At 44.3% G+C, this 25,935-nt stretch overlaps 2 long non-coding RNA genes across 12 annotated transcripts in view; both read left to right on the top strand.

The window, feature by feature from the left end:
- LOC307188209 overlaps window positions 1-25,935 on the top strand; it is a 1,799,555-nt gene that overhangs the window by 364,212 nt on the left and 1,409,408 nt on the right. The window lies entirely within an intron of this gene.
- The window catches only part of LOC307188212, a 207,026-nt gene continuing 192,619 nt past the window's right edge, over window positions 11,529-25,935 (top strand). The window contains exons 1-2 of the long non-coding RNA XR_013828844.1: window positions 11,529-11,607; window positions 20,274-20,429. This is a non-coding gene — a long non-coding RNA (uncharacterized lncRNA). The remainder of the gene's footprint in view (window positions 11,608-20,273; window positions 20,430-25,935) is intronic.

Genomic DNA, 25,935 nt, shown 5'->3' on the forward strand with positions numbered 1-25,935 from the left:
ACCTTAAACCTGGAGAGTTGAGACCCGTGGAATGGGTACCATGCAATATGACTTCAAAGGGTCTTCATTTGCTCACCGAACCTCTCCAATCCTATCACTGCTGCGTTTATGCCCCTGTACACATGCTTGATTCTCTTTCGGAGACATAGCAATCCATAGGTTTTACGATACTTACTAGTCAGGTACATTCTTAGGCGTTTAATATGCGGTGTTGAGTCCATTTCGTTGAGCAAGGAGTAGCTCTTGTCTATTCCATATTTGACTTAAGGAACTTTATCTGTGCTCATTTCAATCTCTGGTTTTATGCAGCACCCCAACTCACCTTTACCCTTAAGCAAGCATAAGTTGTTTTTCTAAATTTGAGACCCTGTTCTGTTCTGTAATTCAGTTCCTGTGTAGCCAAGTTTCCATTCCGTGTATTACTGATATCTTATGATGTTTCTTTTTCTGTGTGACTTACTTCAGTTAGAATCATCATACCTGAATCCACTCATTGTGCTGCTAAGGGCCTGATGACATAGATTTCATTGCTGAGTGATATTGCTTTGTAAGTAAATACCACAACTTCTTTATCCATTTTTCACTTTCTGCGATGTTGAACTTGTACTGTAAACGAGGTTCTTGTAAACAGAGCCGTTCCAAACTTTGGGGTGGCTGTGTCTTTTTGATTTTAATTTCCCTAAGCTATAGGACCATAAGTGGAAGTGCCCTAGGTTCTGTTGCTTTGTTTTTTAGATGTTTCAGGAAACACCATACACTTCTCCCGAGTGGTTGTTGGCAATTTACATCCCGCCCATCAGCATAACAAGGCTCCCAGTTCTCCATGGCCTGTCCTGCCTTTCTGGATTTTACACTTTTTTCAGATGGCCCTTTTGACCGGGGGGAAGTGAGACTTCATTGTAGTGCAGATTTCCTTTGCAAGCTTGCTTGGTTGGCCAAAAAGGGCGTATGCGTTTTTTCCTGAATATATTCAGGAAAAAACGCATACGCCCTTTTTGGCCAAGTGCATCATTGTGGACGTTCTGCCTCTTTTCCTATGCTTTCAATGCAATTCCAGTCTACCTCCTGAAATCGGTTTCCTGCAATTCTGCCCCGCTTTCAAGTCCTCTTGGCAGCCTTACTTCAGTCTATTTTTGGACGATAGCTGTCATTTATAACTCTGCAGGTTTGTGAATTACAGTGCCCCTGAGCTCCTTTCTTCAACTCGCTTTCTTTTGAGCTGGCCGCAACACCGCAGGATGGCTTCAGGCCCTAATCTGGTTCCGGTATGGCATGCTGAGCCTTTGGTTATTTCCTCTTCCTGGTGGGAAATGAGAGTTAAATTTGCCCGTCCAGACACCTCCAGCTAGCCTCTCATTGGTTCTCGCTATTCCTGTTCATCTTCTGCAGAAATTGCAAACTGGGCCAAAGAGGAGGTTAAAGGCGCTGACTCTCCAAGTGGGGAGAGTGTTAGTAAAGCGTCTGGAATGTTGCACCCGAGTACCAGGGGAGGAAAACTGAGACATATTTGAACACGTCTCCCGTTCACATGGTTGATCATACTTGGGTTCCACATGCATGTTTTAGCTGAAGGAAGAATACCTTAAACCTGGAGAGTTGAGACCCGTGGAATGGGTACCATGCAATATGACTTCAAAGGGTCTTCATTTGCTCACCGAACCTCTCCAATCCTATCACTGCTGCGTTTATGCCCCTGTACACATGCTTGATTCTCTTTCGGAGACATAGCAATCCATAGGTTTTACGATACTTACTAGTCAGGTACATTCTTAGGCGTTTAATATGCGGTGTTGAGTCCATTTCGTTGAGCAAGGAGTAGCTCTTGTCTATTCCATATTTGACTTAAGGAACTTTATCTGTGCTCATTTCAATCTCTGGTTTTATGCAGCACCCCAACTCACCTTTACCCTTAAGCAAGCATAAGTTGTTTTTCTAAATTTGAGACCCTGTTCTGTTCTGTAATTCAGTTCCTGTGTAGCCAAGTTTCCATTCCGTGTATTACTGATATCTTATGATGTTTCTTTTTCTGTGTGACTTACTTCAGTTAGAATCATCATACCTGAATCCACTCATTGTGCTGCTAAGGGCCTGATGACACAGATTTCATTGCTGAGTGATATTGCTTTGTAAGTAAATACCACAACTTCTTTATCCATTTTTCACTTTCTGCGATGTTGAACTTGTACTGTAAACGAGGTTCTTGTAAACAGAGCCGTTCCAAACTTTGGGGTGGCTGTGTCTTTTTGATTTTAATTTCCCTAAGCTATAGGACCATAAGTGGAAGTGCCCTAGGTTCTGTTGCTTTGTTTTTTAGATGTTTCAGGAAACACCATACACTTCTCCCGAGTGGTTGTTGGCAATTTACATCCCGCCCATCAGCATAACAAGGCTCCCAGTTCTCCATGGCCTGTCCTGCCTTTCTGGATTTTACACTTTTTTCAGATGGCCCTTTTGACCGGGGGGAAGTGAGACTTCATTGTAGTGCAGATTTCCTTTGCAAGCTTGCTTGGTTGGCCAAAAAGGGCGTATGCGTTTTCTCCTGAATATATTCAGGAAAAAACGCATACGCCCTTTTTGGCCAAGTGCATCATTGTGGACGTTCTGCCTCTTTTCCTATGCTTTCAATGCAATTCCAGTCTACCTCCTGAAATCGGTTTCCTGCAATTCTGTCCCGCTTTCAAGTCCTCTTGGCAGCCTTACTTCAGTCTATTTTTGGACGATAGCTGTCATTTATAACTCTGCAGGTTTTTGAATTACAGTGCCCCTGAGCTCCTTTCTTCAACTCGCTTTCTTGTGACCTGGCCGCAACACCGCAGGATGGCTTCAGGCCCTAATCTGGTTCCGGTACGGCACGCTGAGCCTTTGGTTATTTCCTCTTCCTGGTGGGAAATGAGAGTTAAATTTGCCCGTCCAGACACCTCCAGCTAGCCTCTCATTGGTTCTCGCTATTCCTGTTCATCTTCCGCAGAAATTGCAAACTGGGCCAAACAGGAGGTTAAAGGCACTGACTCTCCAAGTGGGGAGAGTGTTAGTAAAGCGTCTGGAATGTTGCACCCGAGTACCAGGGGAGGAAAACTGAGACATATTTGAACACGTCTCCCGTTCACATGGTTGATCATACTTGGGTTCCACATGCATGTTTTAGCTGAAGGAAGAATACCTTAAACCTGGAGAGTTGAGACCCGTGGAATGGGTACCATGCAATATGACTTCAAAGGGTCTTCATTTGCTCACCGAACCTCTCCAATCCTATCACTGCTGCGTTTATGCCCCTGTACACATGCTTGATTCTCTTTCGGAGACATAGCAATCCATAGGTTTTAAGATACTTACTAGTCAGGTACATTCTTAGGCGTTTAATATGCGGTGTTGAGTCCATTTCGTTGAGCAAGGAGTAGCTCTTGTCTATTCCATATTTGACTTAAGGAACTTTATCTGTGCTCATTTCAATCTCTGGTTTTATGCAGCACCCCAACTCACCTTTACGCTTAAGCAAGCATAAGTTGGTTTTCTAAATTTGAGACCCTGTTCTGTTCTGTAATTCAGTTCCTGTGTAGCCAAGTTTAAATTCCGTGTATTACTGATATCTTATGATGTTTCTTTTTCTGTGTGACTTACTTCAGTTAGAATCATCATACCTGAATCCACTCATTGTGCTGCTAAGGGCCTGATGACACAGATTTCATTGCTGAGTGATATTGCTTTGTAAGTAAATACCACAACTTCTTTATCCATTTTTCACTTTCTGCGATGTTGAACTTGTACTGTAAACGAGGTTCTTGTAAACAGAGCCGTTCCAAACTTTGGGGTGACTGTGTCTTTTTGATTTTAATTTCCCTAAGCTATAGGACCATAAGTGGAAGTGCCCTAGGTTCTGTTGCTTTGTTTTTTAGATGTTTCAGGAAACACCATACACTTCTCCCGAGTGGTTGTTGGCAATTTACATCCCGCCCATCAGCATAACAAGGCTCCCAGTTCTCCATGGCCTGTCCTGCCTTTCTGGATTTTACACTTTTTTCAGATGGCCCTTTTGACCGGGGGGAAGTGAGACTTCATTGTAGTGCAGATTTCCTTTGCAAGCTTGCTTGGTTGGCCAAAAAGGGCGTATGCGTTTTCTCCTGAATATATTCAGGAAAAAACGCATACGCCCTTTTTGGCCAAGTGCATCATTGTGGACGTTCTGCCTCTTTTCCTATGCTTTCAATGCAATTCCAGTCTACCTCCTGAAATCGGTTTCCTGCAATTCTGCCCCGCTTTCAAGTCCTCTTGGCAGCCTTACTTCAGTCTATTTTTGGACGATAGCTGTCATTTATAACTCTGCAGGTTTGTGAATTACAGTGCCCCTGAGCTCCTTTCTTCAACTCGCTTTCTTGTGACCTGGCCGCAACACCGCAGGATGGCTTCAGGCCCTAATCTGGTTCCGGCCCTGCATGCTGAGCCTTTGGTTAATTCCTCTTCCTGGTGGGAAATGAGAGTTAAATTTGCCCGTCCAGACACCTCCAGCTAGCCTCTCATTGGTTCTCGCTATTCCTGTTCATCTTACGCAGAAATTGCAAACTGGGCCAAACAGGAGGTTAAAGGGACTGACTCTCCAAGTCCGGAGAGTGTTAGTAAAGCGTCTGGAATGTTGCACCCGAGTACCAGGGGAGGAAAACTGAGACATATTTGAACACGTCTCCCATTCACATGGTTGATCATACTCTGGGTTCCACATGCATGTTTTAGCTGAAGGAAGAATACCTTAAACCTGGAGAGTTGAGACCCGTGTAATGGGTACCATGCAATATGACTTCAAAGGGTCTTCATTTGCTCACCGAACCTCTCCAATCCTATCACTGCTGCGTTTATACCCCTGTACACACGCTTGATTCTCTTTTGGAGACATAGCAATCCATAGGTTTTAAGATACTTACTAGTCAGGTACATTTTTAGGGGTTTAATATGGGGTTTTGAGTCCATTTCGTTGACCAAGGAGTAGCTCTTGTCTATTCCATATTTGGCTTAAGGAACTTTATCTGTGCTCATTTCAATCTCTGGTTTTATGCAGCACCTCAACTCACCTTTCCCCTTTAGCAAGCATAAGTTGGTTTTCTAAATTTGAGACCCTGTTCTGTTTTGGAATGCAGTTCCTGTGTAGCCAAGTTTACATTCCGTGTATTAGTGATATCTTAAGATGTTTCTTTTTCTGTGTGACTTATTTCAGTTAGAATCATCGTACCTGAATCCACTCATTATGCTGCTACGGGCCTGATGACATAGATTTCATTGCTGAGTGATACTGCATTGTACGTAAGTACCACAAGTTCTTTATCCATTTTTCACTTTCTGCGATGTTGAACTTGTACTGTAAACGAGGTTCTTGTAAACAGAGGCGTCCCAAACATTGGGGTTGCTGTTTCTTTTTGATTTTAATTTCCCTAAGCTATAGGACCATAAGTGGCAGTGCCCTAGGCTCTGTTGCTTTGCTTTTTCGATGTTTCAGGAAACACCATACACTTCTCCCTAGTGTCTGTTGGCAATTTACATCCCGCCCATCAGCATAACAAGGCTCCCACTTCTCCACGGCCTGTCCTGCCTTTCTGGATTTTACACTTTTTTCAGATGCCCCTTTTGACCGGGGGGAAGTGAGACTTCATTGTAGTGCAGATTTCCTTTGCAAGCTTGCTTGGTTGGCCAAAAAGGGCGTATGCGTTTTTTCCTGAATATATTCAGGAAAAAACGCATACGCCCTTTTTGGCCAAGTGCATCATTGTGGACGTTCTGCCTCTTTTCCTATGCTTTCAATGCAATTCCAGTCTACCTCCTGAAATCGGTTTCCTGCAATTCTGCCCCGCTTTCAAGTCCTCTTGGCAGGCTTACTTCAGTCTATTTTTGGACGATAGCTGTCATTTATAACTCTGCAGGTTTGTGAATTACAGTGCCCCTGAGCTCCTTTCTTCAACTCGCTTTCTTTTGAGCTGGCCGCAACACCGAAGGATGGCTTCAGGCCCTAATCTGGTTCCGGTATGGCACGCTGAGCCTTTGGTTATTTCCTCTTCCTGGTGGGAAATGAGAGTTAAATTTGCCCGTCCAGACACCTCCAGCTAGCCTCTCTTTGGTTCTCGCTATTCCTGTTCATCTTCCGCAGAAATTGCAAACTGGGCCAAACAGGAGGTTAAAGGGACTGACTCTCCAAGTCCGGAGAGTGTTAGTAAAGCGTCTGGAATGTTGCACCCGAGTACCAGGGGAGGAAAACTGAGACATATTTGAACACGTCTCCCGTTCACATGGTTGATCATACTCTGGGTTCCACATGCATGTTTTAGCTGAAGGAAGAATACCTTAAACCTGGAGAGTTGAGACCCGTGTAATGGGTACCATGCAATATGACTTCAAAGGGTCTTCATTTGCTCACCGAACCTCTCCAATCCTATCACTGCTGCGTTTATACCCCTGTACACACGCTTGATTCTCTTTCGGAGACATAGCAATCCATAGGTTTTAAGATACTTACTAGTCAGGTACATTCTTAGGCGTTTAATATGGGGTTTTGAGTCCATTTCGTTGACCAAGGAGTAGCTCTTGTCTATTCCATATTTGGCTTAAAGAACTTTATCTGTGCTCATTTCAATCTCTGGTTTTATGCAGCACCTCAACTCACCTTTCCCCTTAAGCAAGCATAAGTTGGTTTTCTAAATTTGAGACCCTGTTCTGTTTTGGAATGCAGTTCCTGTGTAGCCAAGTTTACATTCCGTGTATTAGTGATATCTTATGATGTTTCTTTTTCTGTGTGACTTATTTCAGTTAGAATCATCGTACCTGAATCCACTCATTATGCTGCTACGGGCCTGATGACATAGATTTCATTGCTGAGTGATACTGCATTGTACGTAAGTACCACAAGTTCTTTATCCATTTTTCACTTTCTGTGATGTTGAACTTGTACTGTAAACGAGGTTCTTGTAAACAGAGGCGTCCCAAACATTGGGGTTGCTGTGTCTTTTTGATTTTAATTTCCCTAAGCTATAGGACCATAAGTGGCAGTGCCCTAGGCTCTGTTGCTTTGCTTTTTCGATGTTTCAGGAAACACCATACACTTCTCCCTAGTGTCTGTTGGCAATTTACATCCCGCCCATCAGCATAACAAGGCTCCCACTTCTCCACGGCCTGTCCTGCCTTTCTGGATTTTACACTTTTTTCAGATGCCCCTTTTGCCCGGGGGGAAGTGAGACTTCATTTTAGTGCAGATTTCCTTTGCAAGCTTGCTTGGTTGGCCAAAAAGGGCGTATGCGTTTTTTCCTGAATATATTCAGGAAAAAACGCATACGCCCTTTTTGGCCAAGTGCATCATTGTGGACGTTCTGCCTCTTTTCCTATGCTTTCAATGCAATTCCAGTCTACCTCCTGAAATCGGTTTCCTGCAATTCTGCCCCGCTTTCAAGTCCTCTTGGCAGCCTTACTTCAGTCTATTTTTGGACGATAGCTGTCATTTATAACTCTGCAGGTTTGTGAATTACAGTGCCCCTGAGCTCCTTTCTTCAACTCGCTTTCTTTTGAGCTGGCCGCAACACCGAAGGATGGCTTCAGGCCCTAATCTGGTTCCGGTACGGCACGCTGAGCCTTTGGTTATTTCCTCTTCCTGGTGGGAAATGAGAGTTAAATTTGCCCGTCCAGACACCTCCAGCTAGCCTCTCATTGGTTCTCGCTATTCCTGTTCATCTTCCGCAGAAATTGCAAACTGGGCCAAACAGGAGGTTAAAGGCGCTGACTCTCCAAGTCGGGAGAGTGTTAGTAAAGCGTCTGGAATGTTGCACCCGAGTACCAGGGGAGGAAAACTGAGACATATTTGAACACGTCTCCCGTTCACATGGTTGATCATACTTGGGTTCCACATGCATGTTTTAGCTGAAGGAAGAATACCTTAAACCTGGAGAGTTGAGACCCGTGGAATGGGTACCATGCAATATGACTTCAAAGGGTCTTCATTTGCTCACCGAACCTCTCCAATCCTATCACTGCTGCGTTTATGCCCCTGTACACATGCTTGATTCTCTTTCGGAGACATAGCAATCCATAGGTTTTAAGATACTTACTAGTCAGGTACATTCTTAGGCGTTTAATATGCGGTGTTGAGTCCATTTCGTTGAGCAAGGAGTAGCTCTTGTCTATTCCATATTTGACTTAAGGAACTTTATCTGTGCTCATTTCAATCTCTGGTTTTATGCAGCACCCCAACTCACCTTTACCCTTAAGCAAGCATAAGTTGTTTTTCTAAATTTGAGACCCTGTTCTGTTCTGTAATTCAGTTCCTGTGTAGCCAAGTTTCCATTCCGTGTATTACTGATATCTTATGATGTTTCTTTTTCTGTGTGACTTACTTCAGTTAGAATCATCATACCTGAATCCACTCATTGTGCTGCTAAGGGCCTGATGACACAGATTTCATTGCTGAGTGATATTGCTTTGTAAGTAAATACCACAACTTCTTTATCCATTTTTCACTTTCTGCGATGTTGAACTTGTACTGTAAACGAGGTTCTTGTAAACAGAGCCGTTCCAAACTTTGGGGTGACTGTGTCTTTTTGATTTTAATTTCCCTAAGCTATAGGACCATAAGTGGAAGTGCCCTAGGTTCTGTTGCTTTGTTTTTTAGATGTTTCAGGAAACACCATACACTTCTCCCGAGTGGTTGTTGGCAATTTACATCCCGCCCATCAGCATAACAAGGCTCCCAGTTCTCCATGGCCTGTCCTGCCTTTCTGGATTTTACACTTTATTCAGATGGCCCTTTTGACCGCGGGGAAGTGAGACTTCATTGTAGTGCAGATTTCCTTTGCAAGCTTGCTTGGTTGGCCAAAAAGGGCGTATGCGTTTTCTCCTGAATATATTCAGGAAAAAACGCATACGCCCTTTTTGGCCAAGTGCATCATTGTGGACGTTCTGCCTCTTTTCCTATGCTTTCAATGCAATTCCAGTCTACCTCCTGAAATCGGTTTCCTGCAATTCTGCCCCGCTTTCAAGTCCTCTTGGCAGCCTTACTTCAGTCTATTTTTGGACGATAGCTGTCATTTATAACTCTGCAGGTTTGTGAATTACAGTGCCCCTGAGCTCCTTTCTTCAACTCGCTTTCTTGTGACCTGGCCGCAACACCGCAGGATGGCTTCAGGCCCTAATCTGGTTCCGGCCCGGCATGCTGAGCCTTTGGTTAATTCCTCTTCCTGGTGGGAAATGAGAGTTAAATTTGCCCGTCCAGACACCTCCAGCTAGCCTCTCATTGGTTCTCGCTATTCCTGTTCATCTTCCGCAGAAATTGCAAACTGGGCCAAACAGGAGGTTAAAGGGACTGACTCTCCAAGTCCGGAGAGTGTTAGTAAAGCGTCTGGAATGTTGCACCCGAGTACCAGGGGAGGAAAACTGAGACATATTTGAACACGTCTCCCGTTCACATGGTTGATCATACTCTGGGTTCCACATGCATGTTTTAGCTGAAGGAAGAATACCTTAAACCTGGAGAGTTGAGACCCGTGTAATGGGTACCATGCAATATGACTTCAAAGGGTCTTCATTTGCTCACCGAACCTCTCCAATCCTATCACTGCTGCGTTTATACCCCTGTACACACGCTTGATTCTCTTTTGGAGACATAGCAATCCATAGGTTTTAAGATACTTACTAGTCAGGAACATTTTTAGGGGTTTAATATGGGGTTTTGAGTCCATTTCGTTGACCAAGGAGTAGCTCTTGTCTATTCCATATTTGGCTTAAGGAACTTTATCTGTGCTCATTTCAATCTCTGGTTTTATGCAGCACCTCAACTCACCTTTCCCCTTTAGCAAGCATAAGTTGGTTTTCTAAATTTGAGACCCTGTTCTGTTTTGGAATGCAGTTCGTGTGTAGCCAAGTTTACATTCCGTGTATTAGTGATATCTTATGATGTTTCTTTTTCTGTGTGACTTATTTCAGTTAGAATCATCGTACCTGAATCCACTCATTATGCTGCTACGGGCCTGATGACATAGATTTCATTGCTGAGTGATACTGCATTGTACGTAAGTACCACAAGTTCTTTATCCATTTTTCACTTTCTGCGATGTTGAACTTGTACTGTAAACGAGGTTCTTGTAAACAGAGGCGTCCCAAATATTGGGGTTGCTGTGTCTTTTTGATTTTAATTTCCCTAAGCTATAGGACCATAAGTGGCAGTGCCCTAGGCTCTGTTGCTTTGCTTTTTCGATGTTTCAGGAAACACCATACACTTCTCCCTAATGTCTGTTGGCAATTTACATCCCGCCCATCAGCATAACAAGGCTCCCAGTTCTCCATGGCCTGTCCTGCCTTTCTGGATTTTACACTTTTTTCAGATGCCCCTTTTGACTGGGGGGTAGTGAGACTTCATTGTAGTGCAGATTTCCTTTGCAAGCTTGCTTGGTTGGCCAAAATGTGCATATGCGTGTTTTCCTGAATATATTCAGGAAAAAACGCATACGCCCTTTTTGGCCAAGTGCATCATTGTGGACGTTCTGCCTCTTTTCCTATGCTTGAAATGCAATTCCTGTCTACCTCCTGAAATCGGTTTCCTGCAATTCTGCCCCGCTTTCAAGTCCTCTTGGCAGCCTTACTTCAGTATATTTTTGGACGATAGCTGTCATTTATAACTCTGCAGGTTTGTGAATTACAGTGCCCCTGAGCTCCTTTCTTCAACTCCCTTTCTTGTGAGCTGGGCGCAACACCGCAGGGTGTCTTCAGGCCCTAATGTGGTTCCGGCATGGCACGCTGAGCCTTTGGTTAATTCCTCTTCCTGGTGGGAAATGAGAGTTAAATTTGCCCGTTCAGACACCTCCAGGTAGTCTCTCATTGGTTCTCGCTATTCCTGTTCATCTTCCGCAGAAATTGCAAACTGGGGCAAACAGGAGGTTAAAGGCACTGACTCTCCAAGTAGGGAGAGTGTTAGTAAAGCATCTGGAATGTTGCACCCGAGTACCAGGGGAGGAAAACTGAGACATATTTGAACACGTCTCCCTTTCACATCGTTGATCATACTCTGGGTTCCACATGCATGTTTTAGCTGAAGAAAGAATACCTTAAACCTGGAGAGTTGAGACCTGTGTAATGGGTACCATGCAATATGACTTCAAAGGGTCTTCATTTGCTCACCAAACCTCTCCAATCCTATCACTGCTGCCTTTATGCCCCTGTACACACGCTTGATTCTCTTTTGGAGACATAGCAATCCATAGGTTTTAAGATACTTACTAGTCAGGTACATTCTTAGGCGTTTAATATGGGGTGTTGAGTCCATTTCGTTGAGTAAGGAGTAGCTCTTGTCTATTCCATATTTGGCTTAAGGAACTTTATCTGTGCTCATTTCAATCTCTGGTTTTATGCAGCACCCCAACTCACCTTCCCCGTTAAGCAAGCGTAAGTTGGTTTTCTAAACTTGAGACACTGTTCTGTTTTGTAATTCTGTTCATGTGTAGCCAAGTTCACATTCTGTGTATTAGTGATACCTTATGATGTTTCTTTTCTGTGTGACTTATTTCAGTTCGAATCATCATACCTGAATCCACTCATTATGCTGCTACGGGCCTGATGACATAGATTTCATTGCTGAGTGATATTGCATTGTACGTAAGTACCACAAGTTCTTTATCCATTTTTCACTTTCTGCAATATTGAACTTGTACCGTAAACGAGGTTCTTGTAAACAGAGCCGTCCCAAACTTTGGGGTGGCTGTGTCTTTTTGATTTTAATTTCCCTAAGCTATAGGACCATAAGTGGAAGTGCCCTAGGCTCTGTTGCTTTGTTTTTTAGATGTTTCAGGAAACACCATACTCTTCTCCAGAGTGGCTGTTGGCAATTTACATCCCGCCCATCAGCATAAGAAGGCTCCCAGTTCTCCATGGCCTGTCATGCCTTTATGGATTTTACACTTTTTTCAGATGGCCGTTTTGACCAGGTGGAATTGAGACTTCATTGTAGTGCAAATTTCCTTTGCAAGCTTGCTTGGTTGGCCAAAAAGTGCGTATGCGTTTTTTCCTGAATATATTCAGGAAAAAACACATACGCCCTTTTTGGGCAAGTGCATCATTGTCGAGTTTCTGACTCTCTTCATATGTTTTCAGTGCAATTCCAGTCTACCTCCTGAAATCGGTTTCCTGCAATTCTGCCTTGCTTTCAATGCCTCTTCATAGCCTTACCTCAATATATTTTTTAAAAATCTTTGGCCTTTATAACTCTGCAGGTTTTTGAATTGCAGTGGCCCTTAGCTCCATTTTTTTAGCTCTTATTTTTGTGGTCTTGCCCCGTAACCACAGGATTCCTTGAAGCCCTATTTTTCTTCTGGGGCACCTTGCTGTCCCTTTGGTTAATTCTTCTTACTGATGTGATATTAGAGTGACATGTGCCCATTGAAACCGCTACAGCTAGTTTCTCACTGGTTCCCCCTATTCCCATTCATCCTCTGCACTAACTGCAGACTGTGCGATACCAGAACTTAAAGGCATTGACTCCATGTGGGGATGTTGTTAGTAAAGCGGCTGGAATGTCGATCCGGAGCCCCAGGAGAGGAAAAATGAGGTGCGTTTTAGAAACCTTTCCCGATCATATGGTATACCAGTCGCTGGGTTTCCCAAGCATGGTTTAGCTGTAGGAAGATTCCCTTCAACCTGGAGTGTTGGGACCCTTGGACTGAGTAGCATGAAGTATTGCATTAAACTTTCGGCAGTTGCTCACCAAAGCTCACCAATCCTGTCAGCCCCAAGTGTCCAGCCTTATGTCTTATCCAGCTGTGGGTTTATATGTGGTCAATCCAGGTTGCATCACAGCCCCTGAGCGAATTTTGTAAGAATTTTTCTCTCTTTCATTGTTTCAGCGTTTTGTTTTTAAAATTTATTTCTATAATGGGGTTTAGCTCATTTTCACTGCTGTGTTTGTGCCGCTCTGCACACACTTGATTCCCTTATGGAGATATATCAATACATGGGTTTTAAGATTCTTATTACTCAGATATATTTCTCTGCGGTGTATAGGGTGTGTTGAGGCCAGTTCATTGAGCAAGGTGTAGATCTTGTCTAATACCTATTTGGTTTATTGAACGGTATCTGTGCTAATTTCAAACTCTGGTTTTATGCATCACCCCACCTCTCCTTTCCCCTTAAGCTGACATAAGTGTGTTTTCTAAATGTGAGACACTGTTCTGTTCTGTAATTCATTTCTTGTGCAGCCATATTTACCCTCCCTCTATAAGTGATATCTTATGATATGTTTCTTTTTCTGTTTGACTTATTTCAAGTAGTATTATCGGACCTAAATCCACTCTTTATCCTTCTACTAGCCTTATTACATTGATTTCATGGTGAAGAGATATTCCATTGTACATAAGTACCACATCTTCTTTATCCATTGTTCTCTTTCTTGGGGTATTTAAGGTGTACTGAAGTTGAGGTTCTTGTAAACAGAGTAGCCCTAAACTGTGGTGTGCTTGTGTCTTGTTGATTTTTAGACTTCCCTAGATATACTCCCATGATTGGAAGTGTCCTATGCTTTGTAGCTCTGTTTTTTAGATGATTTAGGAACCACCATACACTTCTCCAGAGTGGCTCTCGGCAGTTCACACACTGCCCATCAGCGTATAAAGGCTCCCTGTTCTCCATGGCCTGTCCTGCATTTCTGGTTTTTACAATTTTTTAGGATGGCCCTTTTGACCGGGGGGAAGTGAGACTTCTTTGTTGTGCACATTTGCATTGCTTGCTTGCTTCGTTGCCCATAAAGTGTGTATGCGTTTTTTCCTGGATATAATCAGGAAAAAACGCATACGCCCTTTTGGGCCAACTGCATCATTGTCGAAATTCTGCGGCTTTTCATGTGCGTTAAAGACGAGTCCAATCTATCTCTTGAAATCTGTTTCTTGCAATTCTGTCTTGCATTCAGATCCTCTTCTTTGCCTTACCTCAACATATTTTTGGACGTTAGTTTTCATTTATAACTCTGCAGGTTTGTGAATTGCAGTGACCCTGAGCTCCATTTTTTAAGTTGCTCTTTTGTGAGCTGGCCTCAAACCCGCAGGATTGCTTCAGGCCCTATTTTGGCTCCGGCGAGGCAGGCTGAGCCTTTCTTTAATTCTTATTCTTAATGGGAAATTAGAGTGATATGTGCCCGTCCAAACCCCTACAACTCTTCTCTCATTGGTTCCCCCTCTTCCCGTTCATCCTCCTCACAATTTGCAAAATGTGTGAAACAGAAGTTTAAATGTGCTGATTCTCCAAGTGGGGAGATTCTAAGTAGCGTGGCTGGAATGGTGAACAGGAGCACCAGGAGAGGATAAATGAGGTGCATTTTAGACACATCTCCCGATCACATGGTGTACAGTCCTCTGGGTTTTCCATGCATGTTTTAGCTGTAGGAAGATCCCTTGAACCTGCAGATTTGGGACCCATTGAATGGGTACCAGGTAGTATTACTTTAAAGGGTGTGCATTTCCTCACCCAACCTCACATTTCTCTTAGCGCAAACAGTTTCCAGCCTTATGTCTCATCCTGCTGTGGGTCTAGATGTGTTCAATCCATGTTGCATCACCGTCCCTGAGGAAAAGTTGTAAGAGGTTTTCTCTGTCTCTCTGTCGTTTATTTTTTTCAATTTATTACTATATTGGTTACAGCTGATTTTCAAAGCTCTGTTTCTTGCTGCTGTACATCCACTTGATTCACGTACAGAGAGACATCAATAAATTCTTTTTCAGATTCTTACCAGTCGTATATATTCTTTTCCGGTGACTTGAGTGTGCTGAGTGCAGTTCTTTTAGCTACCGTGTAGGCCTTGTTGATTATCAGTTTGGTATTTGGAATGGTATCTTTGCTAATTTCAACCTCCTGGATGATGCCTCACCCCTCCCCACCTTTCCCGTTTAGCAGCCTTATGCGTGTTTTCTACATATTTGACTATGTTTTTGTTTTGTAATTTATTTCATGTGTAGCCATTTTGGATTCCACCTTTAAGTGATATCTTATGATATGTGTCTTTTTCTTTTTGAATTCTGTCACTTAGAATGATCATACGTAACTCCTCCGGAGTTGTTACAACTGGCCATATTTCATTGATTTCCAGGCTGAATAATATTCCACTCTACCTAAGTACCACATCTCTATCCATTTTTTCCCTCCAGAGACATTTAAGTTATATCCTAGTCGAGGATCTTTTAAACAGAGAGGGGGTAAACATTGGGGTGCCTGTGTCCTCTCGATTTTTGTTTTTCCCAAGATATACGCCCATGAGTGCAAGTGCCCTATGCTCTGTAGCTCATTTTTTAGATGCTTTAGTAAACACAATACACTTCTCCAGAATGGCCGTTGGCAATATACATTTCCACTATAAGTCTCACAGGGCTCCCTCTTCTCGTTGCCCTGTCCTGCATTTCTGTTGTTTACGCTTTATGAGGATGGCTCTTCTGACTGATGCGAAGTGATATCTTTTGTAGTATTGACTTCCAGTGCCCACCTGTTTGGTTGGCTAAAAAAGTGTATGCCCTTTTCTTGAATATATACAGAAAAGAATGCATACACCCTTTTTGGCCAACTGCAATGTTGGCAATGTTCAGCTCCTTTTCTTGTGCTTAATGGCGAGTCCTTTCTACCTCCTCAAATCCCTTTCCTGCCATTCTCCCTTGCTTACAAGTCCTTTTCTCTGACTTTCCTCAAGACATTTTTCAGTGATGGATATTTTCAACTCTGCAGTTTTGTGAATTTTACTGCCCCTGAGTTCCATTGTTCAACTCGTGTTTATGGGAACTGGCCACAAAGCAGCGGGATTTCCTCAAGCCCTATACTGTTTCCATGGGCAACCCTAGCCTTTGGTCAATTCGTCTTCCTGATTGGAAATTAGAGTGACATGTGCCTGTCTGAACTCCTAGGACTTCTCTCTCATTGTTCCTCATCCTTCCGCTTCATCCTCTGGACAAATTCCAAACTGTACGCAACAGGATGTTGACAGTGCTGACATCTCCAAGTGGGGAGACTGTTAGTAAAGACGCTGGAGGGGTGAACCCGAGCACCAGGAGATGAGGAGATGAGATGCCTTTTCCAAACTCTTCCCGATCAGACGGTATACCATCCTCTGGGTGTGACAGACATGTTTTAGCAGTAGGAAGAGTCCCATTCATGTAAGGAGAACACCAGGGCTTTTTCAAAATCAGTGTCTCCCCGAAACCCAAACTGGGGAATTTTTTAAGCTACAGCTACACATATGTTCGTTAAGGGCCTTGGGAAGTAGGCAGAGTCCAAACTTTAGATGATTGAAGTCTTCAGGGTCAGAAGCACTCACCACCAGCTTCCCTTAGGCTACACTTTAACTGTCATTGATAGATGATGTCAATAAAAATATCTATTCTTTTTCAGATTATTTCCCCTTATAGGTTATTGCAAAATGTTGAGTGTAGTTCCCTGTGCTATACAGTAGTTCCTTGTTGATGATCTATTTTATACATAGCAGTGTGTATGTGTTCATTCCAAACTGTTAATTTATCCCTCCTCCCACCTTTCCCCTTTGGTAATAATAAATTATAAGATTTTATACTTCTCAGAAATGGGGGAGCTGAAAGAGAGGTATCATTTTCAATGGAAAAGCATTTAAAACAAGATTGAAGGTTTAACCAAGATTATTAGATGTACATCCTTGGAAAGAAATCACTTCGTTTCTCTAATATTGACCTGACAAATAAGACAAACCTTTTCACTGAACTTGCTTATAAAAAGTGATGGAAATATCAAATGGAAGTGTTAAAAACATCTTATTTTACCCGAGCCTTATACACTGTTCTATGTTAACTACAGTTTGGCTCACACATCTGTTCATTGAGGTTACAATAGTCTCAATTTCTGTTACTGATCCTCCAGAGTGGACCCCAACAAGTGTCCCCCTGCCCAGTGTCATTGGGGCCAACAGATCGAGACTGAGTTTGGTTCACAAGCAAAGGAAACTTTATATTTTGATCAGAGAATGGAGAGGTGAGAGCATGCACTACCCCGTGGGCTGTGGGCTGGGCTGCTGTGTAGAGATCCTGTCAGAGTCAGTGGGAGGGAGGGAGGCGGCGGAGCTCTCGAGGGCCGGGTTGGCTGTAGCTCAGGCTCTATATCGTGGAGTCTGCACTGGGCCCCAGGAGCTGAGGTGTCGACCCAGCCATTCTGCACTAGGAAATCTGGTCTGAAGTGCCGGGTGTGGAACCTCTGCATGCGGGACCCTAGGAGCACGTGAAATTAGACAAAGCACAAAGGATAAAAAAGGTTAGACTTGACTTTATTGCCCAGATTCTATTTTTATCTCCCAGGGATTTTTAATGGGCTTTGCTGGGGACAAACCCCTCCTCTGCCTTTTGTCCCGTTCCTCATTCTTGGAGTGCTGAGGGTGCAGACCCTTCTTCTGTAACTGCTGAGTGCTGAGTTGGGAGCCCTCATACCCTGGGGCGAGGGTCAGAGCTTCTCCCCAGCAGCCTCCCGGTGACGTTGATTGTCCCCAGGACCCCTGCCTCCCTGCTCGTCCACCTGAGCACCAGCATTGGAAGTGTTATAGATTCTAATGACCTTTAAGGGTCCAGGAAAGAGATGTGCAGAGACGCTGTGGGGGCCGGTTTCACCCTGCCCCACATTTGTTCGGCCACCTTAGGCTGACCGTCTCTGCCAGCCTAGATGCTCTGACCAGTAGTCTGCGCTTTCTTCAGTTAGGCCCCTGAATTAACGTACAAACAGCACCAGGTGTCAGAGCCCTGCCCGCTCAACTCCCAGACAGTCCAGGGTCAGTGGTGATCAAGGACCATGATGGCTACTGAGTCAACAGCCTTTTGAAGTAAACAGGAGTCCAGCCGGTCTTATTGGCCACCATCATCACGGTGTCTGTAGGCTTTTCTATGGTGACAGTGTGGTATACTGTTCCCCCGCCAAGATTATTAGCTCCCCTCTGGGTGCAGTAAGTCCTGCAAGCAGTAGTCTACTCTTTTGGGACACACTCTTGTTGTTTTATGAGAGAAACTCCAGGTCAAGTGATGTTCACACGAGTCGTCATGGTGCCCTGTTGCCCCCGGTTATCTCTCTGGATGTTGGAGTTGGAGGGCCTCCTCACTCGAGGTCGGTGTGCCCACGGAGCGAACCCTGCAACTTCAGGGCATGGTTGGTGGTTAGGATCACCACGTGGGGTCCTTTTCCCTTAGGAGGGAGGTGGCCTTTTGGGCTGCTGATTTCCAGGTTTTTAGATACCGCCAGTATCTTGGCCAGATGTGGCAGTGGGCCAAGCCCCTTAGTGACCGTAGTTTATCCTACCTGGATGGCATTCTTGCATTGTTCCATTTCAAGTGGTCCCAGTTTTTGCACTAATTCTCCAATGGCGATTCACCTTTCACCGGGAATGTAAAGGTCAAAGGGTTTAGCTAAATTAGGGAGTTCCAGGGCAAGGGTCTGAATTGACTGCTCTTTCCATTCTTGAAAGGCCACTTCTGGATTCTATTCAAAAGGATCATCATCTTTTCCTTTCAGTGTTTCATATAGAGGCCCAGCTAGTAGACTGTAGTTAGGGATCCAGAAGCAGCAAACCCTGGCCTCCCCAGGAACCCCTAAGCTGTCTTCTAGTTTTAGAAAGGGGTAAGGCTGAAAATGGTTTCTTCCCTTTCCTGGGATGGGCTTCTCTGACCTTCTGTGAGAATGAAGCCCAGGCAGGTCACCGCAGTCTGTGATATTTGAGCTTTTTCTTGGACAACTTCTATCCTTTATTGGCTTGGTAGTTCAGAGGCCTCCTTAGTAGGGCTGGTGATCAGAATGTCGTCTGCATATTGAAGGAGGGTTTCCTTTTCCAGAGGTAGAACTTTTAGGTCTTTAGCTAAGCTTTCCCCAAAGATGGTGTGGGAATTTTTGCACCCTTGGGGCCAGACGGCCCGGAAGTATTGTTTTAGTTGTATGTTGAGTCCTGCCACTCACAAGCCAAAATTTCTTGTGACTCTGGGACTAATGGAATACAAAAGAAGGCATCATTGAAGACTAATACAGAATACCATGTCCTGGTGGTTGGTAGAATGACCAGCAGGGTGTAGGAATTAGGAGCAACTGGAGGTATATCCTCGGTGGCTTCACTGACTGTCCTGACATCCTTTACCAGGTCCCCAGCAGCCCATGGGGTTCTCGTGGTCAGACCAATCCCAGAATATGGAGCTCACCTGGGCAGGTACCCCACCCCCACCCCAGCCCACGGGGCTCTCGTGGTCAGGCCCCTCCCAGGATACAGAGCTACCCTTGCAGGTACCGTGGCAGGGCTGGGCACACAGGAACCGTGCACATAGCCCTCATTGCAGAGCACCCCCAGCTCACCTGTCGCTCAGAGCTGACACAGAGCACCTCAGAGCAGGACTTGAACTAACAAACAGCAGCTGCGACAGGTCTGTGACCCTGGGCATCACTCCGTGAGGCCTCCCTCCACCTGGTCTTCCAGAGACTTCCACTGCACCCGGGGCACCAGGCCTCTGTCTCCAACCACCACCCACCCCTCCTCTCCCTGACTCCTGGGTTCCTCTCATTAGGAGAGGGTTTTCTTGAAGTTGTCTCCCACTCATGGGCCAGATAAAATGATTAGAAAACAAGCCAAAGCTGCAGCCCCTTGTCTATCCTGACTCTCAGGAGCCCACACCTGTTCCTTGGACCTGGCCGGTTCAGCAAGTTCCATTTTCTGCAACTGTGAGCCCCTGAGGGGTGATGATTGGCTGACCTGGGCAGCCTTACCGTGCCGGCCAGCCCTCCCCAGGTGTGCCTGGGTTGAGATCAATATAAATACCACTCCAGGCAGCAAGAGCCCCTGCAGCCGTGCCTGACACCATTTTCTCTGCCCTGTCAGCAGTCTCGGGGCTGGGCTGGTGGGAGGGAGTGAGAGGCCACGGCTTTGTGGGTGGCCCAGTGTGAGTGGGGCTCTGCTGGACTTTCTGCAGCAGTTGCCAGGCTGCCACCTGCTAAAGAAGAGGATGTGTCACCCATACCTGCTGCTGGAATTTCTCCCTGGGCAGAGGTGAGGAAGGAAAAAAGCAGTGGGGGCAGGGACAGGACGGGTATCTCAGGCAGGGAAATGGAAATCTTCCAGAAGAGCACCCAGGGCCAGGACCATCCTGGCTGGCCTGCAGGCACCAAGTCGGCCGGCATGCTGTCACTCGTGTGGCTCTATGGCCCTTCCTCTAGGCTTTCAAGTCCTTGTATATATTCAGGTGTTTTACCTGGGACGGGTGGGAATAGTTCAGCAGCAACTGGCCTGGGGCTCAGCTCACGTTTACTCACAGATGCCTCGGCACGGTGCCCCAGCTTTGCAATGAGGACGCTTGTTGCGTGGGGGCTGCTGGCTGAATGGGAGACGATTCCCCACCACTGACCAACTTCAGAATTGTTTACAACTGGAGCAAGTGCCCTGATACGGTTTTCCTCTGTGTAACTGGTGGGTTCTGTGTTTTTTTTCTCTTTTTCATTTTTGGTTCAAGGTAGATTTTATTCCTCTTTTTTGTATTTACAGATATAAGCATGGAAATAATTTATTCATATAAATACATGTATGTGCAGGGAATAATTGTTTTTTCTGTTTTATTTTTTAAATTTTATTTCTTTTTAATTTTGAATTTTATTTTATATTTTTATACAGCAGGTTCTTATTGGTTATCTATTTTATACATATAAATGTATACATGTCAATCCCAGTCTCTCAACTCCTCCCACCACCACCCCCCAACAGCTTTCCCCCCTTGTTGTCCATACGTTTGTTGTCTACATCTGTTGCTCTATTTATGCCTTGCAAAATGGTTAATCTGTACAGTTTTTCTAGGTTCCACATATATGCATGAATATACAAGATTTGTTTTTCTCTTTCTGACTTACTTCACTCTGTATGACAGTCTCTAGATCCATCGACGTCTCTACAAATGACCCAATTTCATTCCTTTTCATGGCTTAGTAATATTCCATTTTATATATGTACCACAGCTTTATGCATTCGTCTGTCTGTGGGCATTTAGGTTGCTTCCATTACCTCGAAATTGTAAATAGTGATGCAATGAATATTGTGGTGAATGACTCTTTTTGATTTATGGTTTTGTCTGGGTATATGTCCAGTACTGGGATTGCTGTATCATATGGTAATTCTATTGTTAGTTTCTTAAGAAATTCCATATTGTTCTCCATAATAACTGTATCAATTTATATTCCCAACAATAGTGGAAGAGGGTTCCTTTTCTCCACACCCTTTCCAGCATTTTTTGTTTGTAGATTTTCAATGATGCCTATTCTACCAGGTGTGAGGTGATACCTCATTGTTGAATCCATTTCGTTGAGCAAGGGGTAGCTCTTGTCTATTACATATTTGGCTTATGGAACGGTATCTGTGCTCATTTCAATCTCTGGTTTTATGCAGCACCCCAACTCACCTTCCCCCTTAAGCAGGCATAAGTTGGTTTTCTAAACTTGAGACACTGTTCTGTTCTGTAATTCAGTTCCTGTGTAGCCAAGTTTACATTCCGTGTATTACTGATATCTTATGATGTTTCTTTTTCTGTGTGACTTATTTCAGTTAGAATCATCATACCTGAATCCACTCATTGTGCTGCTAAGGGCCTGATGACACAGATTTCATTGCTGAGTGATATTGCTTTGTAAGTAAATACCACAACTTCTTTATCCATTTTTCACTTTCTGCGATGTTGAACTTGTACTGTAAACGAGGTTCTTGTAAACAGAGCCGTTCCAAACTTTGGGGTGGCTGTGTCTTTTTGATTTTAATTTCCCTAAGCTATAGGACCATAAGTGGAAGTGCCCTAGGCTCTGTTGCTTTGTTTTTTAGATGTTTCAGGAAACACCATACACTTCTCCCGAGTGTCTGTTGGCAATTTACATCCCGCCCATCAGCATAACAAGGCTCCCAGTTCTCCATGGCCTGTCCTGCCTTTCTGGATTTTACACTTTTTTCAGATGTCCCTTTTGACCGGGGGGAAGTGAGACTTCATTGTAGTGCAGATTTCCTTTGCAAGCTTGCTTGGTTGGCCAAAAAGGGCGTATGCGTTTTTTCCTGAATATATTCAGGAAAAAACGCATACGCCCTTTTTGGCCAAGTGCATCATTGTGGACGTTCTGCCTCTTTTCCTATGCTTTCAATGCAATTCCAGTCTACCTCCTGAAATCGGTATCCTGCAATTCTGCCCCGCTTTCAAGTCCTCTTGGCAGCCTTACTTCAGTCTATTTTTGGACGATAGCTGTCATTTATAACTCTGCAGGTTCGTGAATTACAGTGCCCCTGAGCTCCTTTCTTCAACTCGCTTTATTTTGAGCTGGCCGCAACACCGCAGGATGGCTTCAGGCCCTAATCTGGTTCCGGTACTGCACACTGAGCCTTTGGTTATTTCCTCTTCCTGGTGGGAAATGAGAGTTAAATTTGCCCGTCCAGACACCTCCAGCTAGCCTCTCATTGGTTCTCGCTATTCCTGTTCATCTTCCGCAGAAATTGCAAACTGTGCCAAACAGGAGGTTAAAGGGACTGACTCTCCAAGTCGGGAGAGTGTTAGTAAAGCGTCTGGAATGTTGCACCCGAGTACCAGGGGAGGAAAACTGAGACATATTTGAACACGTCTCCCGTTCACATGGTTGATCATACTTGGGTTCCACATGCATGTTTTAGCTGAAGGAAGAATACCTTAAACCTGGAGAGTTGAGACCCGTGTAATGGGTACCATGCAATATGACTTCAAAGGGTCTTCATTTGCTCACCGAACCTCTCCAATCCTATCACTGCTGCGTTTATGCCCCTGTACACATGCTTGATTCTCTTTCGGAGACATAGCAATCCATAGGTTTTAAGATACTTACTAGTCAGGTACATTTTTAGGCGTTTAATATGGGGTTTTGAGTCCATTTCGTTGAGCAAGGAGTAGCTCTTGTCTATTCCATATTTGGCTTAAGGAACTTTATCTGTGCTCATTTCAATCTCTGGTTTTATACAGCACCCCAACTCACCTTTCCACTTAAGCAAGCATAAGTTGGTTTTCTAAATTTGAGACCCTGTTCTGTGTTGGAATGCAGTTCCTGTGTAGCCAAGTTTACATTCCGTGTATTAGTGATATCTTATGATGTTTCTTTTTCTGTGTGACTTATTTCAGTTAGAGTCATCGTACCTGGATCCACTCATTATGCTGCTACGGGCCTGATGACATAGATTTAATTGCTGAGTGATACTGCATTGTACGTAAGTACCACAAGTTCTTTATCCATTTTTCACTTTCTGTGATATTGAACTTGTACGGTAAACGAGGTTCTTGTAAACGGAGGCATCCCAAACGTTGGGGTGGCTGTGTCTTTTTGATTTTAATTTCCCTAAGCTATAGGACCATAAGTGGAAGTGCCCTAGGCTCTGTTGCTTTGTTTTTTAGATGTTTCAGGAAACACCATACACTTCTCCTGAGTGTCTGTTGGCAATTTACATCCCGCCCATCAGCATAACAAGGCTCCCAGTTCTCCATGGCCTGTCCTGCCTTTCTGGATTTTACACTTTTTTCAGATGGCCCTTTTGACCAGGGAGAAGTGAGACTTCATTGTAGTGCAGATTTCCTTGGCAAGTTTGCTTGGTTGGCCAAAAAGGGCGTATGCGTTTTTTCCTGAATACATTCAGGAAAAAACGCATACGCCCTTTTTGGCCAAGTGCATCATTGTGGACGTTCTGCCTCTTTTCCTATGCTTTCAATGCAATTCCAGTCTACCTCCTGAAATCGGTTTCCTGCAATTCTGCCCCGCTTTCAAGTCCTCTTGGCAGCCTTACTTCAGTATAATTTTGGACGATAGCTGTCATTTATAACTCTGCAGGTTTGTGAATTACAGTGCCCCTGAGCTCCTTTCTTCAACTCGCTTTCTTGTGACCTGGCCGCAACACTGCAGGATATCTTCAGGCGCTAATCTGGTTCTGGCACGGCACACTGAGCCTTTGGTTAATTCCTCTTCCTGGTGGGAAATGAGAGTTAAATTTGCCCATCCAGACACCTCCAGCTAGTCTCTCATTGGTTCTCGCTATTCCTGTTCATCTTCCACAGAAATTGCAAACTGGGCCAAACAGGAGGTTAAAGGGACTGACTCTCCAAGTGGGGAGAGTGTTAGGAAAGCGTCTGGAATGTTGCACCCGAGTACCAGGGTACGAAAACTGAGACATATTTGAACACGTCTCCCGATCACATGGTTGATCATACTCTAGGTTCCACATGCATGTTTTAGCTGAAGGAAGAATACCTTAAACCTGGGTAGTTGAAACCCGTGGAATGGGTACCATGCAATATGACTTCAAAGGGTCTTCATTTGCTCACGAACCTCTCCAATCCTATCACTGCTGCGTTTATGCCCCTGTACACATGCTTGATTCTCTTTCGGAGACATAGCAATCCATAGGTTTTAAGATACTTACTAGTAAGGTACATTCTTAGGCGTTTAATATGCGGTGTTGAGTCCATTTCGTTGAGCAAGGAGTAGCTCTTGTCTATTCCATATTTGACTTAAGGAATTTTATCTGTGCTCATTTCAATCTCTGGTTTTATGCAGCACCCCAACTCACCTTTCCCCTTAAGCAAGCATAAGTTGGTTTTCTAAATTTGAGTCCCTGTTTTGTTCTGTAATTCAGTTCCTGTGTAGCCAAGTTTACATTCCGTGTATTACTGATATCTTATGATGTTTCTTTTTCTGTGTAACTTATTTCAGTTAGAATCATCATACCTGAATCCACTCATTGTGCTGCTAAGGTCCTGATGACACAGATTTCATTGCTGAGTGATATTGCTTTGTAAGTAAATACCAAAACTTCTTTATCCATTTTTCACTTTCTGCGATGTTGAACTTGTACTGTAAACGAGGTTCTTGTAAACGGAGGCGTCCCAAACTTTGGGGTGGCTGTGTCTTTTTGATTTTAATTTCCCTAAGCTATAGGACCATAAGTGGAAGTGCCCTAGGCTCTGTTGCTTTGTTTTTTAGATGTTTCAGGAAACACCATACACTTCTCCCGAGTGTCTGTTGGCAATTTACATCCCGCCCATCAGCATAACAAGGCTCCCAGTTCTCCATGGCCTGTCCTGCCTTTCTGGATTTTACACTTTTTTCAGATGGCCCTTTTGACCGGGGAGAAGTGAGACTTCATTGTAGTACAGATTTCTTTTGCAAGTTTGCTTGGTTGGCCAAAAAGGGCGTATGCGTTTTTTCCTGAATATATTCAGGAAAAAACGCATACGCCCTTTTTGGCCAAGTGCATCATTGTGGACGTTCTGCCTCTTTTCCTATGCTTTCAATGCAATTCCAGTCTACCTCCTGAAATCGGTTTCCTGCAATTCTGCCCCGCTTTCAAGTCCTCTTGGCAGCCTTACTTCAGTCTATTTTTGGACGATAGCTGTCATTTATAACTCTGCAGGTTTGTGAATTACAGTGCCCCTGAGCTCCTTTCTTCAACTCGCTTTCTTTTGAGCTGGCCGCAACACCGCAGGATGGCTTCAGGCCCTAATCTGGGTCCGGCACGGCACGCTGAGCCTTTGGTTATTTCCTCTTCCTGGTGGGAAATGAGAGTTAAATTTGCCCGTCCAGACACCTCCAGCTAGTCTCACATTGGTTCTCGCTATTCCTGTTCATCTTACGCAGAAATTGCAAACTGGGCCAAACAGGATGTTAAAGGCGCTGACTCTTCAAGTGGGGAGAGTGTTAGTAAAGCATCTGGAATGTTGCACCCGAGTACCAGGGTACGAAACCTGAGACATATTTGAACACGTCTCCCGTTCACATGGTTGATCATACTTGGGTTCCACATGCATGTTTTAGCTGAAGGAAGAATACCTTAATCCTGGGTAGTTGAAACCCGTGGAATGGGTACCATGCAATATGACTTCAAAGGGTCTTCATTTGCTCACCGAACCTCTCCAATCCTGTCACTGCTGCGTTTATGCCCCT

This window comes from Stenella coeruleoalba (genome assembly GCF_951394435.1).
Source record: "Stenella coeruleoalba genome assembly, chromosome: 6".
Taxonomy (NCBI): Eukaryota; Metazoa; Chordata; class Mammalia; order Artiodactyla; family Delphinidae; genus Stenella; species Stenella coeruleoalba.